A 22,583-nucleotide genomic window follows, 5' to 3' on the forward strand; every position below is an offset into this window, starting at 1 on the left:
AACTATAGCATCTCTTTCTTTAAAAAAATCCAATCTTGATTTAAACTTCTTCAATGATGAAGAATCCAACACAACACCTAGGGCTTATCTGTACACAAACCTGCATCAGGTTTAATTAAATCAGTGCAAACTCCTGTGTGGACAATCATTTTGGTATAAAAGCTTGTCTACATACAGAAATTGGATTGTTAACTAAACTTGTGCAGTTAAAGCAGTACAACCTTCCCCTCAGGATGGATGCAGTGCTTTGTATCAGGATAGCTTTTTCTGTGCATGAAAAGGAATAAAGCTAAACCAGTATAACTGCTTCCACTCTAGATGAGCAGGTATAACTATTCTGGTAAAAAAATTCACATCCCTATGCAAAATATTTGTACCAGTACAACAACTGGGTAAAAGAGTAGCTTGTTTGGTTTAACTTAAATGTTTTCTCAACCAACTTGAACAAGACTGAAGAAAACCAGTCTTGGGCTTTGTCTACACTAGCAAATATGCCGGCAAAACTTTTGTCGCTTGGGGTGTGAAAAAACACCCCGAGTGACAAGTTTTGCCAGCATGAGTGCTTGTGTGGACAGCGCTATGTCGGAGGGAGACCTTTCCCACTGACATAGCTACTGCCGCTCATTTAGGTGGTTTTACTATGTCAGCGGGAGAGCCCTCTCTCGTCAACATAATGTGGCTACATAAGCGTGTATGCCAGCAAAGCTTATGTCACTCATGGGGGTGTTTCTTCACTCATTGAGGCTTCATAATTGATTGCCCTAGATATATTAAAGAAGTATTTCATGGAATTTCAAAATGGGCATCAAGTATATATACCAGGTGATAATTCCTTACAATAACCCTCCTTGCTGTGAAAAGACCCAACAGTTCCCTTCCAATAATTCATTGCCTAGGAGCAAAAGGCTCTTATCCACTCCTTTTGGCAGAGATATTAAACCTGTGCCCAAAGGATGAACACTCAGATAAAGTAATCAAAACTGTCAAACAATGCCACCTTGGGGTACAGGCTCTGTAAATACATTTCTAGGATCAAAGCCACCAAACATTACAAATCATATCTATTTCACCCACAGGCTATATACGTGTGGGTTTCTGGGCACAGACTCGATAGCAGTGCCAGATACTTTCAGGTTTAAAATCTAAAAACAGGAGTAGCAACTACTTCACAGAGTAGTTGGGATACTTAATTTATTAATATTTACAAAGCTTTGAGATCCTCATTTGGAAGGTGCTATATAAGCATAGGGCATTAATGATTTTTCCCTAGTAGGGGAGCCCTATACAGATAAAGTGGAAGAATTTAATTCTACACTGGACCTCACAGAGAGCATTTACCTTCCATCTGGAAAAGTGAATGGAATAAAGACTTCAACAGTTAGATCAGTAAAGAGCTGCATCACCATGAAGTCAGTGTGAAAATAATTCCTGTGATTTGAATGGCACAGACTGTACAGTTTCTAGCACATTTTGGATGCTACTGCCATATAAATACCACAACCAGATCTTCAGATTTGTAATAGCTGTAAATCCAAGTGATAGTATCCTATTTTTCAATGAGAAGACATGGTGTATGTTGATTTCAGGAGATCTTAGCATGCGTGACATGAAAATCTACACAAGTTAATGTTAAGAACATAAGAATGGCTATATTGGGTCAGACCAATGGTCCATCTAGCCCAGTCTCCTGTCTTCCAATGATGGCCAATGCCAGGTGTTTCAGAGGGAATGAACAGGACAGGTATTCATCAAGTGATCAGTCCCCTGTCTCCTATTCCCAGCTTCTGGCAAACAGAGGCTAGGACACTTCAGAGTATGGTTTTGCATCTCTGCCCATCCTGGGTAATAGCCATTGGTGGACCTATCCTCCATGAATGTTTCTACAGTTACTTCCTCTCCTTCATATCCAGCTCTAACCAAATCAGATTTTTATTTGTTGTCAATTTAAGGCAATATTAGGAAGCAATCTGCATTCCAGGCAAACAACTTGCAGACATCATTCTAGCAATTAAATTAAATGGGCCATTGGGCCCTTAGGGTTCCTAAAAGACCGGTAATTCATAAATGTTATGGACTATTAGAGCCTCCTCTACTTTGGTCCCCTAGTCTCTATCCTCATTTTCAGCAGTTACTAGCCTGATTCTTTCCTTCTAATGCAATGCCCATCAAACATGCTCTCCTCCCCTTCCAGCCGTGGGGTATATCTACTCTAGAAACGCTGCAGCTACGCTGCTGTAGCATAGACACTGATGACAGTGATGGAAGGGATTCTTCTGTCGCTGTAGTAAATCCTGTGAGAGGCGGTAGCTAGGTTGACAGGAGAATTCTTCCATCAACCGAGCAATGTCTATACTGGAGCCTTGATTGGCGTAATTACATTATTAAGAGCATGAAATTTGTTTTTACAGCCTGAGTGATGTAGTTTAAGCCAACCTAACTCTAATGTAGACTAGCCCTTGTTCTCTACATGGGATCCTGTCACAACTGTATTAAAGTACTGGGGCCATCCTATTGTTGTGACTGTTCTCATGTGTACTCCAAGTGACCGATTGCCAGTCAATGGCAAGATACTGAGATCTATGTTCAGTGAACTCTGTCTGCTACATTTCTATGTTATGCAAATTAAAAACGGCCGAGGTATAAACTTACATAATGAAAAGAGGAAAAACAGTTCTTCGCCAGGCATTGAAAATGCCGTAATTTATAACTAATGGAGTACAGGGACAATAGTAATGCTCACTGACTGGTTGCTATTGAAAACATCATGACTTTACAGCTCGCAACTTTTAAGCCACTTTATTTTCTTGACATTTTCTATATTAGCCATGGTTTATGGGAGGAATAACCACCCCAACAGATCAGACATTTCATGGTAAATTACTGATTGGTTTGACAAAAGGCCATAGCTGAGGACCCTAGAGCTCACCATAATCACTTACCAGGATGGACCCTTCCACTAGAACATTACATTCATGGAAGTAACTTTATACCCAACTTCCTCTTGGTCAAACACTTAAAAACAGCAATAGCTTATCTGGACATTTCCCCCCTTCCAACATTTAAGTCTTGCTTGAACTTATGATATTACAGACTCAAATCCTACTGTAATACACCACCACAATTTGGCAAAATAGTCTCACGGAAATTAAGTTTCAGAATCTGGCACTGGCAGGTACATGGTACATCTTGCAATTATGAGATTCATACAAAAGTTCCATATACGCTCACTCTAATCCTGTCATTTTACTGCTTTTGTCTTCTCCTATTCTGTTTCAGGCTATCCATCATACTGCCCTCAGGACCTGGAGCAGTCTCCCCTTGTCCTCAAACACACTATCTTCCCCTTCCTTCAAATTTCTCCTAGCAATCCCCCCTAATCAATAAGCCATTACAACATCTTTTTTCAACTGCTGTCCTGTGTTCTTCTGCATTATCTACTTAGATTATAAGATCTTCAGGGCACACAACATTTTACCTTTGTAAAACGCTGTAAGTTGATAAGCAGTAATAATACTTCCCTCAATACAGCTTTCCATACATATTTTCCTAAAATGCAGCTTAATTTCAAAATACTTGGTCCTTCTAAGTCTAACATACCAGTTCAGTATGCATTAAATTCCAGGCTCCAAAAATCAAAGGGGAAAACTATGAAAAAAGATTTTAACGCAATGAAGTTTGATTAAAAAGGTAATCCTCATAAACAAAAGAGAATTTTAACAAAAAACAAACCTCCCATAGTTGTGGCCGTAGCAATGGCACTAGCATCTCAACAAGTGGAGACTTAGAGAAGTAAACAACAACCCAGCCTTATTTTAGACTATTGAGAATGATGTCAATATTTTCCTCGAACTGAGCATGACTACTCATTTTAAAACCACAATGTCCAAGACTGCTAGGAATTCTCAAAGTTCAATGCCTCTTCTGCTATGATACAAACTATGAAATATGCTTGCAAAACATGGAGTGATCGGAGTAGAGTCAGGCTGTTAAAATTTCTTGTGCCTGTTGATTAAGAAAACCTCTCTCAGTTTGAGCAAACACCGGCAACAACTTCAAGGTCTACAGAAGACAAACACATAACCAAATAGCAGGAAACAAAAGAATCCACTATAACTTAAACTAAACCTAATTCTCCTATATATGTTTTCAGAAAAATTAAACTAATTTGGGCACTATAAAGACATCAAATCAGCTACAGAACTTTGCTAAATATTGAAGAAATTTGTAACAGAATGCCAAACGCTGCTAGTTTGCAGAATTTGTGAAATTTTGCAACATTTTAATTACCTTTTTCTTGAATATATTTTATATATATATAAATAAAACTTAAGATGACCATTCTCAACTTGAGAAGATTACACCAATGCTGTTTACAAAATCTCATTTTGTTTTAAGCAGTCTGAGATATTCTGTGTTATTAGCACCATTGCTGATTTGTTTCTGAAAGGCATGTTAGGATGAATATATAGGTGCAGGTGAAAAGTATGTGGAAAACAAAGTATTCAGCTCCCGTGAGTACATCAAGCTCCAGTAGCCCACTATATTGAAAATTAATTTGTAAGCTACTGTATTTTTATTACCAGCCCCTTTATCTTGACTGTCTAACACATGGACACCTATTATGAGCATGTCAACATGACTGCTCACTGCAGTAAGTTCAGTTGGCTAGTTCTTCAGGGCAGCTTATTGAGTAGATGGAGTGTCTCAGGATACCTCTATGAAATGTGTACATTTTCACTAATAGCTTTTTAAAAAGCTAGAACTAAATTACAATTTAATTTTATCACTCTTTGTATCCACTACAAAAGGGCAGTAACTCAGCACCATCCTAGTTTACTCTCTAGTACCCAAAGCTGCTATTTAGCTTTAAGTCTGGCTACACCTACTGTAGGGTTGTTTTTTATATCTTCTCATAACTTAGTTTGTCCATAATCTGACATAAGGAGCTAAATTGATCCCAAACAATGCATTATACTTTACAGATATTCACAGCCAAAAAGCTTTGTTAAACCAGAATTAAGGTTGTTTAGTGCTGCTTTGTGCCCTTCTAGAAGGTGGAGGATAGCTAAACTTTAAACCCAAAAAACAAACATTTAAGGTAATGTTTGCCCCACCACACCCCCAAACAATCTCAGAGGTTTGAAGAGGCTCATCCAACTCAATGGGATGCTCTAAGCAGAAAGAACTCCACCTGGAGATGTATAAAGCCTGAAACAATGGCTCTAAGAGATGTAAACTGTATCATTCATCTCAATGGGAGTTCTTCCTCCCCTTCTGATCTCAGTGGTAGGTGCCCGTAGCAGTCACCTAGCCGCTATATCTACACTGCACCACACTTTGGACTACAGGGGTGTGAAGACAGAGTGCACCAAAATGTTGCACTCCAACTGCCCTGTGTGGATGCCGCTGTTTGCGCTGTATGCTCTGCAGTTAGAGTGCAACCTTCTGACACGCTCTGCAATTCGCACCCCTGTAGTCTTAATGCTGCGTGCCTGGGGCATGCACCGACATTGAGCGAGCCTGTTCTCAGCTCCCCAGCCCAATCTCGGCACTGGGTATCTGGTCAGACACCAAACAGCCCTGTTCTTACCTCCCTGCACAGACACAGACTGATATGCCTAGCGCTGCCCAGCTGGAATTCAGCAAACCCCTCCTGGCACAGAACAGTTTCATCTTGTCAAGGACTCTTGAAGACATCTCTCGTTTTCAGTGTGGCAGCTAGTCCCGCCCACGGCTGCCTAGCCCCATGTCACTATACCAGGCTTCATATCCGAGACAGTGCCACCCACCAAATTCTCCCGGACAGCTAGATGACATTGGGGATACACTTACACGCTGCTTACCCTCTTCAAAATTGCACTTACAACGGACACTGTAAGGTCAGGTACTAAAGCTGCTGTACATCAATAACTTGACCTCTCTCTAAATGGGTCCTCGGTTCCACTGAACAGCTGAGCCCGCCCAGGGGCAGTCCAGCAATACGAGTTTTACAAGGGTCAACTATGAACTGTTTTTTCTAGCTCTGCACCGAGAAATGTTAAAAACTGAACATTCTAAAAGTCAGCTCATTTTTAGGTGTAGTAGCGTCTTGAAAACCCCTTAACCAAAGTCCTCAAACTTGCTCCACTAACCTCATTCCAGACTCCAGTGAGTGAGGCATACCAACTCTCAAAACAATCTGAAAATGAATATGGAGTGTAGAGCACACAAACATCTGCTCTTCATGTGGGAGCGTGGCTCAGCCTTAATTCTGGCACAGCATGGGTGACCCCCATAAAATATATATATAGCCTTGCCTACACAGATCTCCAAGTGCTTTACTGACATCAGTTAGTCATCTAAAATATCCACCTCATGATGGCTACTTAGCTAATGTCTGTAAAATGCTATAAAAAGGATAATTAACCTCACCCTATGACACATTGGTAAGTATTTGCTGTCTACAGATGAGAAACTGAGAACACAAGGAAAACTGTCACACGGTAAGAGCATGAGGTATTGCCATGCAACCTCAATTACAGTATCACACAACACTGCACATTTTTCAAAAGTAGAGTAAACTCGAGAAAAAAGCTGAAAAAAACGAAATCCTGTTCTTAGTTCATACAGGAATTGGTTTTATTCACTATTTAACCTACTGTAAAATATGAAACAAAGAATATTTTAATAGTACACACAAGAGCTTGATCTTTAATACAGCTGACTCTGAATTATAGTAGCAAATCACCATTTCAGAGGGTCTTTTTCAACTTCTATCACACCCTGTTTAAACAGTTTCTGACTTGACTGTGAGGTTGAGATTTGAATATTTAGCCAGCCTTAAATCTACAGTTGTTTAAGTTAGTCAATCAGTGAGGAATCCAGTCCTGATAAGTGTTCAACACCTCCGAAGACCAGAGGCACAGCATGTCAAGTTCAGTTTCAGTGGCTTTTCTCTGCTTCTCTAACTAAAACTTTTAGAATGTGGACATTATCCTTTCTTGAATCAGGACACAATTCTGCTCTTAGTGTATTAGGTTTAAAGAATTCTGTCCCAAAATGAAATTACTGGCATTTAAAGAAACAAAGAAAATGAAATACTTCTAAAGTGTAACAATAACCACAGGGTATTACTTAAATCAACAAGAGTGAGGGAAGAGTAGAATAAAGGTTATTAGTACGTCCTGAACTTATCCTTTGCACATAGGTGTTTCAGCATGTGGCATAGAACCATACATCACAGATTTATACGTTGTGGGTTTCAGTCTGATTCATGGACCACTCCTTTATATCATACTTAACCAAAAATCCAATCATCCTCCACCCTGGACATTAGATTTTTAACTTACTTTGTCCTACCCTGCACATACTACAAGAGTGATATTCAGACACCAATAACTGCCTTTTGAGGAAAAGAACTTATCCAGTCATACGTCATTTTTAAAATAATGTACAGTGCACTAAATAAAGGTGAGTCAGGATGGCAGCAATGCTTAGTCAATGAATTAGGGCCTGGTCTGCACCACTACAGAGTTTAAGTGTAGACAAACCCTTAGATTAATCTCTGGAGGCCTGTGGTCTCATCAAACATTGGTTCAAGATTCCTTTAGAGTACTGTGGCAGCAGTTTGTGACATTTTAAATATTTGATTAAAAAAAATTTTAAAAAATGTCATGACGTTTTGATCGTTCATTAGAAGTTTAGCACTTTCCTCTGACAGTGGCTTGGGTTGTGCTCAAGGCAGATCTCTCACAAAGCAGAGATCAGCAGGCTGAGGGGTAGCCTACACTTAAGTGTCGCTGTACGAGCGCTTGTGTAGCTGCGTTATGTCGACGGGAGACAGCTCTCCCACCGACATCCTGAAACCACCCAACAAGCGACAATTGCTATGTCGGTGGGAGACCCGCTCACATAAGCGCTTATGCCGGCAAAATTTATGTCGCTTGGGGTGTGTTTTTTCACACAAGTGAAAAGTGAAAGGGACAAGTCCGGAGTGAGGGCTGCTGCACGTTGGGAACTTACATCAGCATAGCTACATCTCCCAAGGATGTGAAAAGTCCACACCCCTGAGGGATGTAGCAATACCAACATAAGCCACGGCTTAGTCAGCGCTAGGTCAGAGGGAGAGCTTCTCCCTTCAGCATAGCTACTGCCTCTCAGGGAGCTGGATTAACTACGCTGACAGCAAAGCTCTCACCCCGAGTGTCTTCACTTAGGCATTGCAGCTGCACTGATGCAGATTTTTAGCATGGCCACTGCCTCTTGGGGAGGTGAGTTAACTACAGCGTTGGGAAAACCTCTCCCATCGGCACAGGTAATCCCTCTCTCCAAGAGGCGGTGGCTAGGTCAACAGAAGTCTTTTTCTGTTCTGGTTGTGGTTTTTTCCACTCCTACAGACACGCAGCCATCCTGAAGTAGATCCTTAGTGCAGACCAGGCCTGAGTATCAGGAGACCTGGGTTCTTTTCCTCACTTTTCACTGCCTTGTTGTATGCCTTTGGGCCAGTCACAAACTCGGCTCCACTTTCACATTTTGTAAAATGCGTATCATGAAGTTTAGTCACTTTTGTTAAGAACTGGGAGGTGCTCCGATAAATAGCACCAAGTGCAAAGCATTATTACGGCAATATGATGTTACAGAACGGGTAGTGGCAATTCAGTGGGTGGCCCTCCTCTCTCCAGCTCTGCACTGCACCACATGTTGCTTCTCAGTACTGGTGGTGGTGATGGAGGTGGCCTGTTTGCAGTTGAGATTTAAGACAAAAGACCTAGCCAATTTTGGTCACTTAGGGTATGTTTACACGACAATAAAACATCCATGGATGGCCCAGGTCAGCTGACTCAGGCTCACACGGAGGGGTTATAAAATTACAGTTCAGGCTTGGGCTGCAGCCTGGGCTCATTCCCTCGTGGAGTCACAGATCCTGGGCCATTTTACTGCCGTGTAGACATACCCTTAAAGTTCTCAAGCTACCTTCCATAAAAGCAGGGGTGTTAACACCAACATTCTAGCCCAATCTTCCATAATTATTGTACATTGTTTTCACTGCAGTTTCCACTGGATGCACAGTTCTTTGCATTCTGTTTTAAACCACTGTGCAAAGTTGTGTGCTGTTAAAACACCATTTGACCCCAGAAATAGCTGCATTTCAGCAGTGGGTAAAGTCACCCCTATGTATAATTTGTAAAGCTCTACACACATAAAAAGTTATAACCAAGCCATATTTACTGGTCAGAAGTGAAGTGTATCTGGTATTTTACTCTAGTCTCTAATGAACACATTGTTAAATTCAGAATAGTTCTGTGGTCTCTGATGGGCCTCCAGAGAGATCAAGCCTTGATTGCCAAAAAAACAAAAAAAACAACCTATATTGAGTTACACTACAGAACTTTTCTGCAAACAATGCCAGAATCTTTATGTCCACAGCCTCTACTACTGGAGTCATTTGTCTTATCAATACCACTTGTCAAATTAAAAAAGCTATACACCAAACTGTTTTTAAAGACTGTTCCCAGGTTTGCTTTTGGCATGGAATCAAATCAATGTGCCAGATGCTATATCAGTTGTACGCAAAGAAGAAAGGAAAACATTTTCAAACTGGCAACTGCACTTTCAACACCACTGATAATAGCCTTTTGAATTATAATTATTTGGGAATTTTAATCATTTGGCTTGTATAATAAGTCTGACCTTCAGAAACTGGGCAATCTTATCAAGGCCAGTAGTACAGCATCCTATCCTGATTCTGGCACAATAGTAGCAGACTGAACATGGGGGGGAGGAGGGCAGAGAGGTTTGGTATTTATTTTTTGCCCAACCTTAAATAATTACTTATCAAAAGACTAAGTGTGTGCACGTGAGCACACATTGTTTTATTTAAGGTTTCTCAAGGTTCGGTTTCAGGAAAGAACATTCTTAAAGGATGCTAAAGTATTCTGGGCCTATGAATCTGAAAGAATGAAACTGACGGGTCAAATCCAGCAGCCCCGAGGAAGTCAAAGATATTGTTCATGCAGGCAAGTGTTGCAGGATCAGGCTCTTAAAGATGCCCAAGAAGCATTTTTGTTTTAAAGTAACTATGAAAGCCATAACATGTGCACACCTGTTTGTTTACAGTACTTGATGTCAGTTTCCTGTTCACTCAGGTCACTTATTTACACAACACCCAAAAGTGCATTAGACATCTTTACAATTTCAACCCAAGGTATGTATTTCATTTGCCAAAGAATTTAAAGTTACCTGACTTTGGCTTTTATTTTTAAAGATGTTTGTTACTTTAACAACTTAAACATCCAAGCAGCAACAGCAGCCAATGAAGATTTCAAATGTTTCTTTGCTGTTTAAAATAAAAATATGTACAGTGAAATTGGGATGGGTATGTGCAATTCCCAACCCAGTTACAGAAGCCTGTTTTTTAATAGGGCTTGGGTGTGTCAAATGTCAGAAATGCTATGTCACAAGATGATCTAGGCTGTGAGGTAGAACAGGAGGATTTCATGCAGACACACTTAACATTAGTAAATGTACACCAGGGGATAGTGAGGGAGGAAGCAGACTAAGTGGGTCCTAGTCCATCTCTAGAGCTTATGATTTCAGTTTTTCAATTACTAAGTGCATTCTCTAACCTCACATAATATAGGATTTTTTTTTTTTTATTTGAAAACTGTTAGGCACAAAACCGTGACCAATATATTTAAATTGTGATACAACTCCAACGCCAGCAACTTCAAAGCTTCGGGTAACATTTAAGTTTCTCTCTTGCATTTTTTACCCTTTCCTTTCCCTCACCTCAAAATCTGCGTGTAATATTTAACAAATGATCACTATTTAAAAGCAGTCTTAATAAGTTAAGCTGTGACTCAAAATGTTATGGTTTGCCCAGTGCTTCTATGTATTATTAAGATTGTACTGTGCACTATGAGCCACACGTAGCTCTGCTGTATAATAAATCTGGTCCTTATAGGTATAATACTTCCTATTTGTCCACCACGTCCACAGAAATATAGAAAATGAATGCCATAAGTACTAAGTCATCTAAGAACTACTTACTAAGTTCATACATATTAAGAACATCCATATTCATCACTACTAAGTTTAATTCCTTCATTTTTCTAAGCTGTGAAACAATAGATAGGTCTTCTCTTCTGGGCAGTTACATCACCTTTAGCTGTAATCATACCCCGATGGAGCCATTTAAGTGAGGAGATGGGCCAACCTAGTAAGAAAACTCAGATAGGTCTAGTATGCTAATCTCTGAACAGGAGGTGAAAAACAATTTGCATGAATCAGATACTAAGTGCTGTCTGCCTTCTGAGTTTATTAACTATTGGGTTCCTCTCTGGATTCATACAGTAGGCAGTGCAAGAGACAAGCCCACAGGACTGCAAAATTGGGTTGAATGGCATTTCAACTTTTATTATGAACAAGGATATACTGATAAGGTCAAGTATTTAAGGGTACAAAATCTTTACACTGTTCACGCAAAGCATAAGCACGCAAGACAATTACAGAAGTTAACTGACTTGCAGCCCCGAGCAAAAGTCAACCATGTTGCAAGGACAGTTATAAATATAGTAGTGCCCCGGATGGTTAAAAACCACAGTTGAGACTTGCACTACACACAGGACTGAGCTACTGCCAGACTGTAGCATGGCACATTGTAATCGGGCAATGTCTATACTAGAAAAGCTAGTATAGCTATGCTGGCAAAACCTCCTAATGTAGACACAGGTTATGCCAATATCAAAAAGTGTTTTTGACAGCATACTGCATCTACACTACAACTTTTGCCACTACGGGAATACCATAAAAATATCACATCCCTAATCAAACTTCTTATACCAGCAAAAGTTTTTAATGAAGATCTGGCCGGAGATGAGTTTAAAAAAACCCCCCAAAAATGAAAAAAATCTTGCACATCCATCCTTCAGGGTCCATGAGAGAAAATGCTGTGAATTGTTTGTATTAGGAACTTGCTGTCCTTTGGACAAACTTACCTTCAAACCAAACCCAACAAACTACTCACAAATATAGGCAACCCTTTCATCAGTGCATAGCATATGAAGATCATATTCCATTGCTTATGTTTAGAGCCAGGTTTTCAGAAAGGATTGAATAGCATTCATAAAAATACAGTCCCAAATATAAACCAAGGTTTATCTCTGTGTCTTTCTGAACAACAGTCTGCTTTTCTGATCATTTATGAGATATGTCCCCATGCCAGCCAAACTTTCTGAAAAAAGGAGTTATTTCCCAAACCATAAGCAACATAACAGAATTACAATGTTAGGCGCACACACTTTACTCACTATTACAATAAAGGTGATACAAGTAGTACTTTGCAATAGGTGTAGACCATTGATATGGCAAAATAAGTTTTAAAAATTCTGATACTAATTAACATACTACAAGCAAAACAAACATGTATATGTGGAACCATAATTTTGTATGGCAGTTTACAGAGACTAGAGTCATGTTCCCTGCCCCAAGGATCTCAGTCTAAATTATACAAACATACAACATGAGAACAGACAAAGAAAGGAGAAAGAAAAGAATAAAAATGCAATTTATGAAGCATGTTTATTCACTTACTGTAAGTTCAGCACATGAGATACATTCTTAAAGTCACTTGTGTCTTCCAGAGCATAACAAACCAAGTATCAAATTTTACCGAGCATCTTACCAGAACACAAGTAAAATCCACAGTATCAAAGGCACTATCCGTGCCTGCACCTAATACACTAGTTGTAGGATTGAGAACTTGAGAGTTTTCACATGATCAAATATACACTTTTAAAAACTTAAAGGAAAGGAAGTGAAATGAACAGCTGCTTTGTTGAGAACTTTGAATTTTACTGAAAAGTACCAGTTTATGGTTTCATAAGGGCCACTGCCAAAGCTAAGCATTGACACTGATCTCAAATGCAGTCCTATGTTGTACATCTTAACTGAAACCAGAAAAACATTTCCAAAGAAATACATTAGGAACATGAAACTAAAGACATATACACCCCTTCCCCAGGTTTACTGTGTGACCTTCTTTTGTGGGAGGAAGCACAGACTAGTGGATAGACCCTGGGGCTGGGAGCCAGGACTTCTGGGTTGTATTCCCATTTCTGTTATGAACTCACTGTGTGGGAGATAGAGATATTGAGGCACAGAGGACAATCATAAAACTTGGATGACAGTGTTTTAAACCAGGGTACCATGAAATTTAAATGTTTGCAAATGCTTGGAGCCTCAAGTGACAGAAAATACAACTTTTATTTATTTATTTTTTATATTCACACACACACACACACACGCGCGCGCGCGAGCGGTAAAAAACCCACCTCACACAAGGTTTACAATTTGGGACAGCTTTGGAAGCTGACCAATTTGAAAGTGCCCTTTCAAATCATTTGAGTATTTTTTAAAAAACATTTTTATTTCTGAAATAGGACTTGTGTCACCCACACCACAACCCTACTGGGAAGCCCCTTAATACAAGACAACACGCCATCAGGAATCAATTTCATCAGTTAAAGAACAAGGATGCATCTGGATACAAGTACTGTGCAACATTTCCTTTCTCCCTTATCACAATGCAGAGTTACATGGAAGGGATCTCCCCACTGAAGTAACACTGTCTTATATTGTGAAACTCTGTATGTGCTGCAGTGCCTCGCCAGACCTCAATCTTAAAATTGCTGTCAAAGCCTCAAATCCAAAAACCCACTGAGAACCTGAATTCAATCAGGACCCTGCCTTTAATGCAAAGTGAGGCGTTAAGTTTTCTTTTCATTTCTCCTATAAATATGGCCTTCCGAGACTTGCATTGAAAACCTGCCTGAATGGAATATTCATAACAAAATCCTGAGGCTAGGCAGGCAAGACTTCCGTGCCTTAGGCAGCCCAACGCCTGCTCTGACCAAACCCTGCTCCTTATCAGAATAGCTATTTGCAAAGAAAACTACTCAAGTGGTCTTGTTCCAGACACACGAGATCCAAAATACAAAGTGCACTTTCTAACTTTTGCCACATTTGGCTTTTGGGCACCTCTCCTTCCCAAGTCACACTGCTGATCTGACACATGCAACACTGCTTAGATGTCCATGGACTCTAAAATAGTCAAAGCACACCAAAGCCAGACTACTAACACAAGGCAGAGACTCCAGACACAAACACAATGTATAAAACACAAAATACAAATCATTCCTGGTGACTGGGCAGCCTTAAGGAAGGAAATCTATTCTCCTCCCATTGCCAAAAAACAAACAGTTCAGATAGCCCAAGTGAAGGCCTGTCCCAATCGGAGACATCCAAAAAGCCAAAGTATGTAAGTTTCAACTTGAATGAAGATTGTTTGTCATGAGGTGAGTTGCTACAGGATAGCAAGTTGTATTCTTTCCTCAAGTGGGGAAGAGACATAGGAGGCACACTGTAAAAAGCAGCTGCTAAGCAAGAGTAGTAATAATAATGCTAAAGTAAATAGTTTCAATACATTTTGAAACAAAAGTGTCACCTTTCTAAACTAAGAAAGTTTAACTTTTGTAAAAAAAAAAGCTACATTTTTTATAAGTTACAACCTCCTAATTAATTGTTCTTTTGTGCTAGAATTAAAATATGACCTAACCAATTTCAACATTTCAGACCAATTGGGTTTGAAAGAGTCTAGAGGTTAAATCTCAAAATAGTATAAAATGTAAAGAGGTCTCTAGACATAAAGAATGCCATCTGAATAACTCTGAGGTCCTACCCACATCACCACCATCCAGTATATATATATATATATGGTTCTGATGAGACCACTTAAAGTTCTGGGCATCTCAGTGCTAGAAAGATGGCAAACTCTGGAGAAGAGTAACAAATATAAAGGAGCTGGAGAGATCAAGTTCTGAGGAAAGTTTACAGAGCTAAATATACCCCATTCATTCTTGCAAAGAGTTATGCTGAGTTTGGATGAATTTCGTACGCATAAACCCAACTAGTGAAATCCTGGCTCAATTCATTTCAACAAAGTTAGGATTTCATCCATTGATAGGAAAGGAGTTGTTTAGGAGGATGGTCCAAGTGGGTATAATTACAAGTAAATGGGATGAAGTTAAACAAATAAAAATTAATTCTGAATAACTGGAAGTTTATTAGACTAACCAGCAGTCTTCAAAGCAAACAAACCAGACAGAGCATCGGAAAATATATTACAGGTAGCAATCCTGCATTGGTTAGGGGATGAACTAGATGGGACCTAAAAGGTCTTTAACCCAAATTTCTATAATTGACTACTTGTGCTTGTATAATTCCCCACAACCTCCCAGTATGGTGTTTCTTGTTGCTTAGTCCTGCAATGAAGTTATATGCCTGTTTTTGCAGCAGCATCACCTGATGCTACAGCAACAACCAGGAACCTGTAAATATAGCCATAGCACTTCATCGCAGGATAAACCAGAAGTTAGGGAGGAAGCCCTTAAAGATGTACAAGCAGAACAGATTTCTTCCTTGAAGATACCTTTAAAATCTATCAGTTTAAATACACTGCCATTTGAAGTTTACTTCTTTAGTACATAAAAACTGATAGACATTTTAAAAAATTATTTGAATCTGGCATCCTGCAGAGGGAGATACAAAAAGATAACAGCTGTTCCAGCTTCCACACAGCAACTTTGCCAGCATATCTTATATTTCAACACACTGCTATTTCACCATTAGCTATCACCTAAACAAAGACTGCCATTCTTGCTAATCTGCAGTAGTATTCTGTGATCAGGGGTACATCATCACTGATGGCAGCAAATTCGCCGCTGTCAGATCAATCTATCCAGATCGATTGAGTGATCAGTGAAAACCACCCCCTCAAGTGGCACAGCACTGTGTCGACGGGAACACATTTCCCACTGGCACAGCGCAGCGAAGACGCCACATAGAAGAGGAGTTACAAAGTCAACAGGAGTTACGGAAGCTACTCTGCATCGCTTGCATAACTCCCATCGACTGCCGCCGAATTTCAAGAGAAGCGTAGACCAGGCCTAGGACACAGGAGCTTATCAGCAAACAAAGGCAAAAGGAAAGGTTTCACACTTGTACACCTTAACGCTCAGGAATGCTTAACTACTGGCACCACTGCGCAGACAGGCAAGCTGATCATAAATTGTCACAGCAACCCAGTGACAGACATCAGAAAGAACTCAGGAGTCCTGTGTCCCTGGTTTAAACACTAGACAACACTGCCTTCTGACACCATACAGAATACCTGTCCCGTTATTACATTCCTTACATTCTGACTCCCAGTACCAAACATCAGTGCAAGGACTGTTTCCCTTAAGCATGGGTTTGTCCAAGCTGCTCAATAGCTGAAGCTAGTGAGTCATGAGCATTCTCAGCCACAGTGAAAGCATACAGAATCTACTGTTCTGCAGTGAGGTAACCTTTAATTATAAAGACAAGAAACTCCCTTTCTTCATCAGATTAGGACCTGTAAACTCAAGGCTTGTTTTTGACCTGTGTCAACACCTCACTACAGTACTTCAAGGCAATGAATTTCTTCTAATCTGTATACTCATGAACAAGTGCATGCTGCACAGCAAAATAAAATCTTGCTCCTCCAACATTTATCAACAGGATGTGTCTCTATCTTGTATTTGGCACCATTAAAAGTAGTAGGCACATGACAGACAGACAATAGGCGTCCAATAAAACTAAATCCTCAGTGTAAGCAGGGAGGATGACAGCATACAGTCCATTGTGATTTATATCATAAAGTAGTATTTACATACAAAAATGGCAGTTCCAAGCCACATGGACTTCTAGTTTGTTAATGTTAATCCTATTTGGTCCACATCAGAGGAGCCTAACCAGATTAAAGTTATTTAGTATTAATGTGTTGCAAGTGAAAACATTCTAATAACTTAATAATGAGGACAGGGGCCAGCAGGAACCAGCGATATCACAGTCCTGGGTTTATTTAATCTTAAAAAACAACCCTCAAAGCTGCAAATTCTGCACAGGCTAGTCTACTTCCTGTCACTGCTGCCCTTATCCTCACCCACCCACTTGCCACACCCACTCGTCGTATCTCGTTTTAAATATAAGTTCCTTGGAGCAGGATCTATAAGCGCAATGGACACCTAGCACAATGGGAACCATCTGAGTGTGCCTCTAGGTGCCATGTAACTCAAAAATAGTATTTATTATTCATGACAAATACCAAATGAACACCACTCTTGGACTTCTAATAGTGGTTTTACCCTCACCTGATCTTTTACTTAATATTAATATAATTAGGCAAAAACATATGTATTATTCCATTTCTATAGGGTCATAAAACAAAAAGAAATCTTGTTGGACTTGGCAGCCACCTGCAGAATATAATAAAGTTGATTATGCTATTCAATAATCTAAGCCTGCAAGGTGCTCGAGCAGCCCCAACTTCCACTGACCAAGGTGGGAACTGAGATTGCTCAACACCTCTCAAGGTCAGACCTTTAGTGTGCTTTATTAAAGTATTTTGGGCCCTGATCCTGCAATAAGCTTTGCATAGGTAGACCTCCTATGCCTGCACAGAACCCTATGGGCTTCACTATGAGTCTGGTTAAGTGGAGCTCTTTGCAAGACCAGGTCTCTGTCAAGACCAGGGTCAAAATCATTGACTGAGCAGCAAGACTTCAAACACAGAAGTCAATGAAATTATGAACTTCAATCAGGATTACTACATGCACTAGCATTTCTGGTGGGACAAAATATTATAGTTCAATCTTGTGCTATTTAATAGCATGTCCCAATTAGGAAATATTTTGCCGAGTCCAAACATGAAGGTTTGATTTTTTTTTAAAAAGTTTCTCTTGGGTAGTATTTGGGAGGAAACTCATTAATTAAGCTCACTAGAAGCTCGCTCCCAGTTTATCTAGGTCATCTAATATATCTTTATGAAAAATAAGGAGGTTCAAGTGCACACTTCTTTACTACCCCAAGCTTTAACATAGGTAACATATCCCTGGAGTCGTCATTAAAATTCCCAGGGCAGGAACCTTGCCTGCATCTTTGTTTGTGAAAGGCCTAGTACACTGAGGGTGTCAATAATTATTGATGTAACACAAGAGTTAGAGACTTCAATACAGTTCATCTCCCTGCCAAAAGTGCAAAGTCCCCAGTTGAGGGCAAGTCTGACAAACTCCTTACTACACTGGAACTAGTCAAAAGATTAAAAGATAAATAGGACTGAAATTAAAAGACACTTTACATCATGAGTAAACACTGGGAGTAAACACCTGTTTTCCTTTTGAATTCAAGAGAAGAATCAATGATGCAGATACTGTTGAATGCATGATCTATAACCCTATGGACGCAGGATAAAGTGCAGCACACAGGGTTGGACTTGATGGTATAACAGAGCTTTTCCATTTTTAACTGCTGACAGCCACTGAGGGTAGCCAGTGTAAAAATACACAAGAGTAGTAAACAAATAGGGTTAGGAATCCCCATTACGTTCACCCCAGCCACACTGTCAACCTATTAATTACAAACAAAGGACATCACACAGCATTACTTAGGCCTTGTCTACACTAGCACTTATATCAGCAGAACTTTTGTTGCTCAGAGGGGTGTTTTTTCCACACCCAAGTGACAAAAGTTTTGCCAACGTAAGTGCTAGCGTAGATAAGGCTTTAGTCATCATCAGCTTCTTAAAGTTTCAGTTTGCAACACAACTACAAGTTAACAGGTTTATGTCTCGAGCACACAGTACTAACTTAGTACTCGTACAACTTTCTAAAAAAACAAAGTGGCTCATCATACCAAGACAGAAAAGGCACTGTATTAGAAAATCAAAACAACCCCCTGAGAATACATAAGAGCACTTAAAATAAAGCTGTTTCAGAGCGAATAACATCGTGAATAGTGTAGACTAAGGAAGACGTTACTCAACTTCCAGCTCATTTATCGGAGCCGGCTAGCATGAAAGAGAAAGTTCAGCCAGACCAATTAATAAACAAATTAAAGGTTGCATTGAGGCTTCAGACACATGGGTCCCTAACTGCTTATCACAGGAGAGGGTGAGTCCACAAAGCAAACACTGCCTGCAGCTGTTTGCCCAGCCAAGTCACAGTTGGTGAGTGTTTAAAAACAATATATATATATACTAGAGTCAAGGAAATAACACAGAAAGATCAAATGTAAGAAGGAGGAAAATCACCAGCTAGAAAGGGGGTGAGGAAGATTGGTCCTGCCGACCACGGAAAGAGGGAGGAAGCTGTAATGACAGGGGAAAGGTGCAAGGAGGAGGAGAAAAGGGAGAGATGAAGCGGAGTGAGGGAGGGCAAGCAGGGGTGACAGGAAGAGATCAGGGACCCTTCACAGGGCTGGGTGACCCCCTGGGGTGGGGGGCCCGTGGGAAAGAGTCGGCAGTGATGGGGCAGGGGCGGGGGCAGGCTAGGGGGGGAAGAAGGCCGCAGGGGCAGGGAAAGGGGACCAGGGAGTAGTGGGGGAGGGCTGAGAGGAGGAAGGGAGCCAGGGCCAGGGATCCTGAGAGCAGGGGGCGGACGGGGGGAGGGGAGCCCTAAAAAGGGCTAAGGCAGGAGCTCGAGCAAAGGGCGATGGCGGGGGGGGAGGAGGAGACGAGGGAGAGAACTGGGGGGCGTGAGACAGGGACCCCGGGACTAGGGACGAAGTGCTGGGGGGAGGCTCGTCCTGAGGGGGGCTCGTGCAAGGGACGCGGGGGGCACTGAGAAGAAGGGGCTCGGCGGGGGAGGGGCTCGGGAGAGGTGAGCCGGGGGGAGGGGCCCGGGAAGAAGACGGGGCTCGGCGGGGGGGCTCGGCGGAGGAAGGAGCAACGCGGGGACCGGGAGGGGTGAATTACCCTTGGCCGGCTCCATCCCCGCGCTCGGGGGTCCCCGCCCGGGCCCGGAGGCGGGTGTCTGGCGGAAGCCGCGCGGGGCTCCGGGACCCTCCCGCTGCGCCGCCGCCGCCGCTCCTGCCGCGACGCGAGTCGCTCGCTCTGTCCCGTCGGGGGGGCGTGTGCGTCGCTCCGAACCCTCCGCCCGCCTCGAACGCCGAGCGCGCCGGGTTTCCGCCCGGACGTCTTTCCCGGGCACACAGGACACTCGGGCACCGCCCATCTACAGCACGGGGCCAATCGCAGCCCGGCACCGCCCACCAGTCGCCCACATTTGCGCCTGCGCGGGTCCTGAGCCGGCCGTGGGCCCAACGAGCAGGGGTCGCGTGCGCGCGGCGCCCCCTGCCCTTGGGAGGGCGAGAGAGCAGCCGCCCGGACTGACCGCCGAGCAACCCGCCGGCAACCTCTCGTGTGATCTGCCCCCCGTGCAATTCCTCCACTGCAACCCTCCCCCTGTGCACCTCCCTGCACCTCATAGTGCAACCCCCCTGCACTAGTGCAACTCCCCCCGTGCATCACCCTGCACGCCTTAGTGCAACCCTCCCCCTGTGCACCTCCCTGCACCTCGTGGTGCGACCCTTCCCCCTGCAACCCCCTGCACTAGTGCAACTCCCCCCGTGCACCACCCTGCACACCTTAGTGCAACCTTCCATCGTGCACTACCTAGTATACCCTCCCCCCTTCAGTCACCCTGCATCCTCTAGTGACTGTAACCCTCCCCCATGCTCAACACCCTCTAGAGCGACCCTTGCCCGTGCACTCCACATGCTCTCATGCAGCCTTCCCCGGTCTAGCGTATGTAGAGTGCAAGCTCTTTGTGGCAGGGACTGCCTCTTGTTACGGTGAATGTGCAGCACAGAGGGGCCCAGATGTTGATTGCGGGCTCTGGGTAAGAGCAGGTAATTGCTACTCTTTCTGAGTGTGTTGCTTGATGATGCCTCTGTGTTTAAAGTGGCACAAACAACACAACACTGTCCTCTGGGCTGCAGGCCCCCACCCACTACCACACCCCCTCAGTGCAACCCTCCAGCAGCTATGTCCATTGCACAGGCGATGGGCTCATCCACAGGGTGAGCGAGCATGCAGCAAGCCAGGGTGTGAACGTACAGGCTGGGCACTCGCTCACCGTGTAGTCACTTACCCTCACTCCGTGTTCACATGGTGAGTCAGTGCACTGCAAGGTGACGTGCTGCAGGTTCACAACCTGGCCTGCTGCGTGCTCGCTCACCATGTAGACAAGGCCTGAATAACGTCTGTGTAATGGTCACTGCGGTGCTGACGTACAGCGACGCAGGGAGAAGGTTCCATATGGCAGGCGCTGCAGAGGAGAAGGCTCTAGCACCAACAGCAGTGAAAACTCAGGGATGGGGCTGGATTGAGCAGGAAAAGTAATCAGGGGCCCAATCCCGCTCCTCTTGAAATCACTGGGATTTTTGCCATGGATATCATTGGGGGCAGGAGCAGAGCCTAAGGACCAGCCCATTGGGAAGCTAGTGGAGGCCTGGGGAACGTGGTTGCTCTTAAGTGTGATACTGTATTATAGGGACTAACAGCCTCGTCCTGAGATCCTTCCTCTGGCAAGCAGGCTCACTGATGTCATTAAGATTTGAAGAAACTCGGCCCCTGGCAGAATAGACCCTAAAGCAAGACCTTCCAAAGGTCATTTACTCATACCCAGTGTCCCTCCCCCCACCCACACTTTGTCCTGTCTCCAGCCTGAAATCTTTTTAACCACCAGGGGGAAAAAAAGTGGGGGAAGGGGCATGCCTACCTAAGCCTTTGCTGTGAAATCATAAAAGTTCCTTCCTCCTTTGCGGCAACAGTTTTGGCCTGGATGCCCCAGGAAGTCTGAGGCGTAGAAGATGAGGGAGCTGAGGGAAGAATGCGCTGTGGGCTGCCCTGGCACTCGGGCCCTGAAAGGAAAGGGACAGCGTGTACCATATGAGCTAAGGGCACCAAGTGCTTCACATTCCCCCGGCAGTAGGCTGCCAGCACTCAGAGGCAAGGCATGCTGAAAATGCACCGCGTCAGCTGCCATTCATTTTATTTTTAAAGGCCGGGAGGATGCGTCCTCACAAAGCAAAGCAGGGGTTCCCAGAGCCAGGCTGCATAGGGTTCTGCTGTAGGCCCAGAGTAACTCCAGCCGCCTCTGGATTTGCACCCGTGCGACTGAGATCGGGATCTATCCTGCAGCAATGAGAGCTATTCGGGGCTGCGAGTACCCTGCGAACATCATGCATAGGAAGACCTCACTGCAATGCACATGAAATAGACCCATGGTTTCCCCAAGCTCTGATGAGTGAGGGATGAGCCTGCACCGAGCGACTGGCCCGAAGCTACGCAGCAAAATTTAAAATCAAACCAAAGCACCGAGGGCAAAATAGCCCAGGATCCATCACAGCCTGCCAGCAGGGTGCAATCAGTAGATCATCTGCTAGCTGCATTTATTCTGCATGCCAATATCCAGTGGTTAGAGCAGAAGGCAGAGAAGCCAATTCTCCATTGCCTTGCACCATGGGCAGTCATTTACCTCCATGTGAAATGGTACCATTCCCATTGAGTGGCATTTTGCATCCACTTTGCACAGCCATAAATAACTGCCCAAGGAGCAGAGGACTGGGAGTCAGGACTAGTGTGAAAATTTTTTCTTGTATTGAAAACCACATTTGATTGAAAAGTCAACCAGCCAGAATCAGTGGTCATTCGAGAGTCCAGCTACGGACATGCCTCTCTTCACTGG

The 22,583-nt window shown here is 42.9% G+C and overlaps 1 protein-coding gene across 1 annotated transcript in view; it reads right to left on the reverse strand.

Moving 5' to 3' along the window:
• Nucleotides 1-19,975, reverse strand: part of OTUD7B (OTU deubiquitinase 7B) — a 62,103-nt gene extending 42,128 nt beyond the window's left edge. The window contains exon 1 of the mRNA XM_067569377.1: nucleotides 19,808-19,975. The gene's annotated coding sequence lies outside the window, so the exon portion shown is untranslated. The remainder of the gene's footprint in view (nucleotides 1-19,807) is intronic.
• Between the last annotated feature and the right edge of the window lie 2,608 nt (nucleotides 19,976-22,583).

The sequence above is a fragment of the Emydura macquarii genome, unplaced genomic scaffold (assembly GCF_026122565.2).
Source record: "Emydura macquarii macquarii isolate MOO-44397 ecotype Brisbane River unplaced genomic scaffold, CSIRO-AGI_Emac_v2 contig_2924, whole genome shotgun sequence".
Classification (NCBI taxonomy): Eukaryota; Metazoa; Chordata; order Testudines; family Chelidae; genus Emydura; species Emydura macquarii.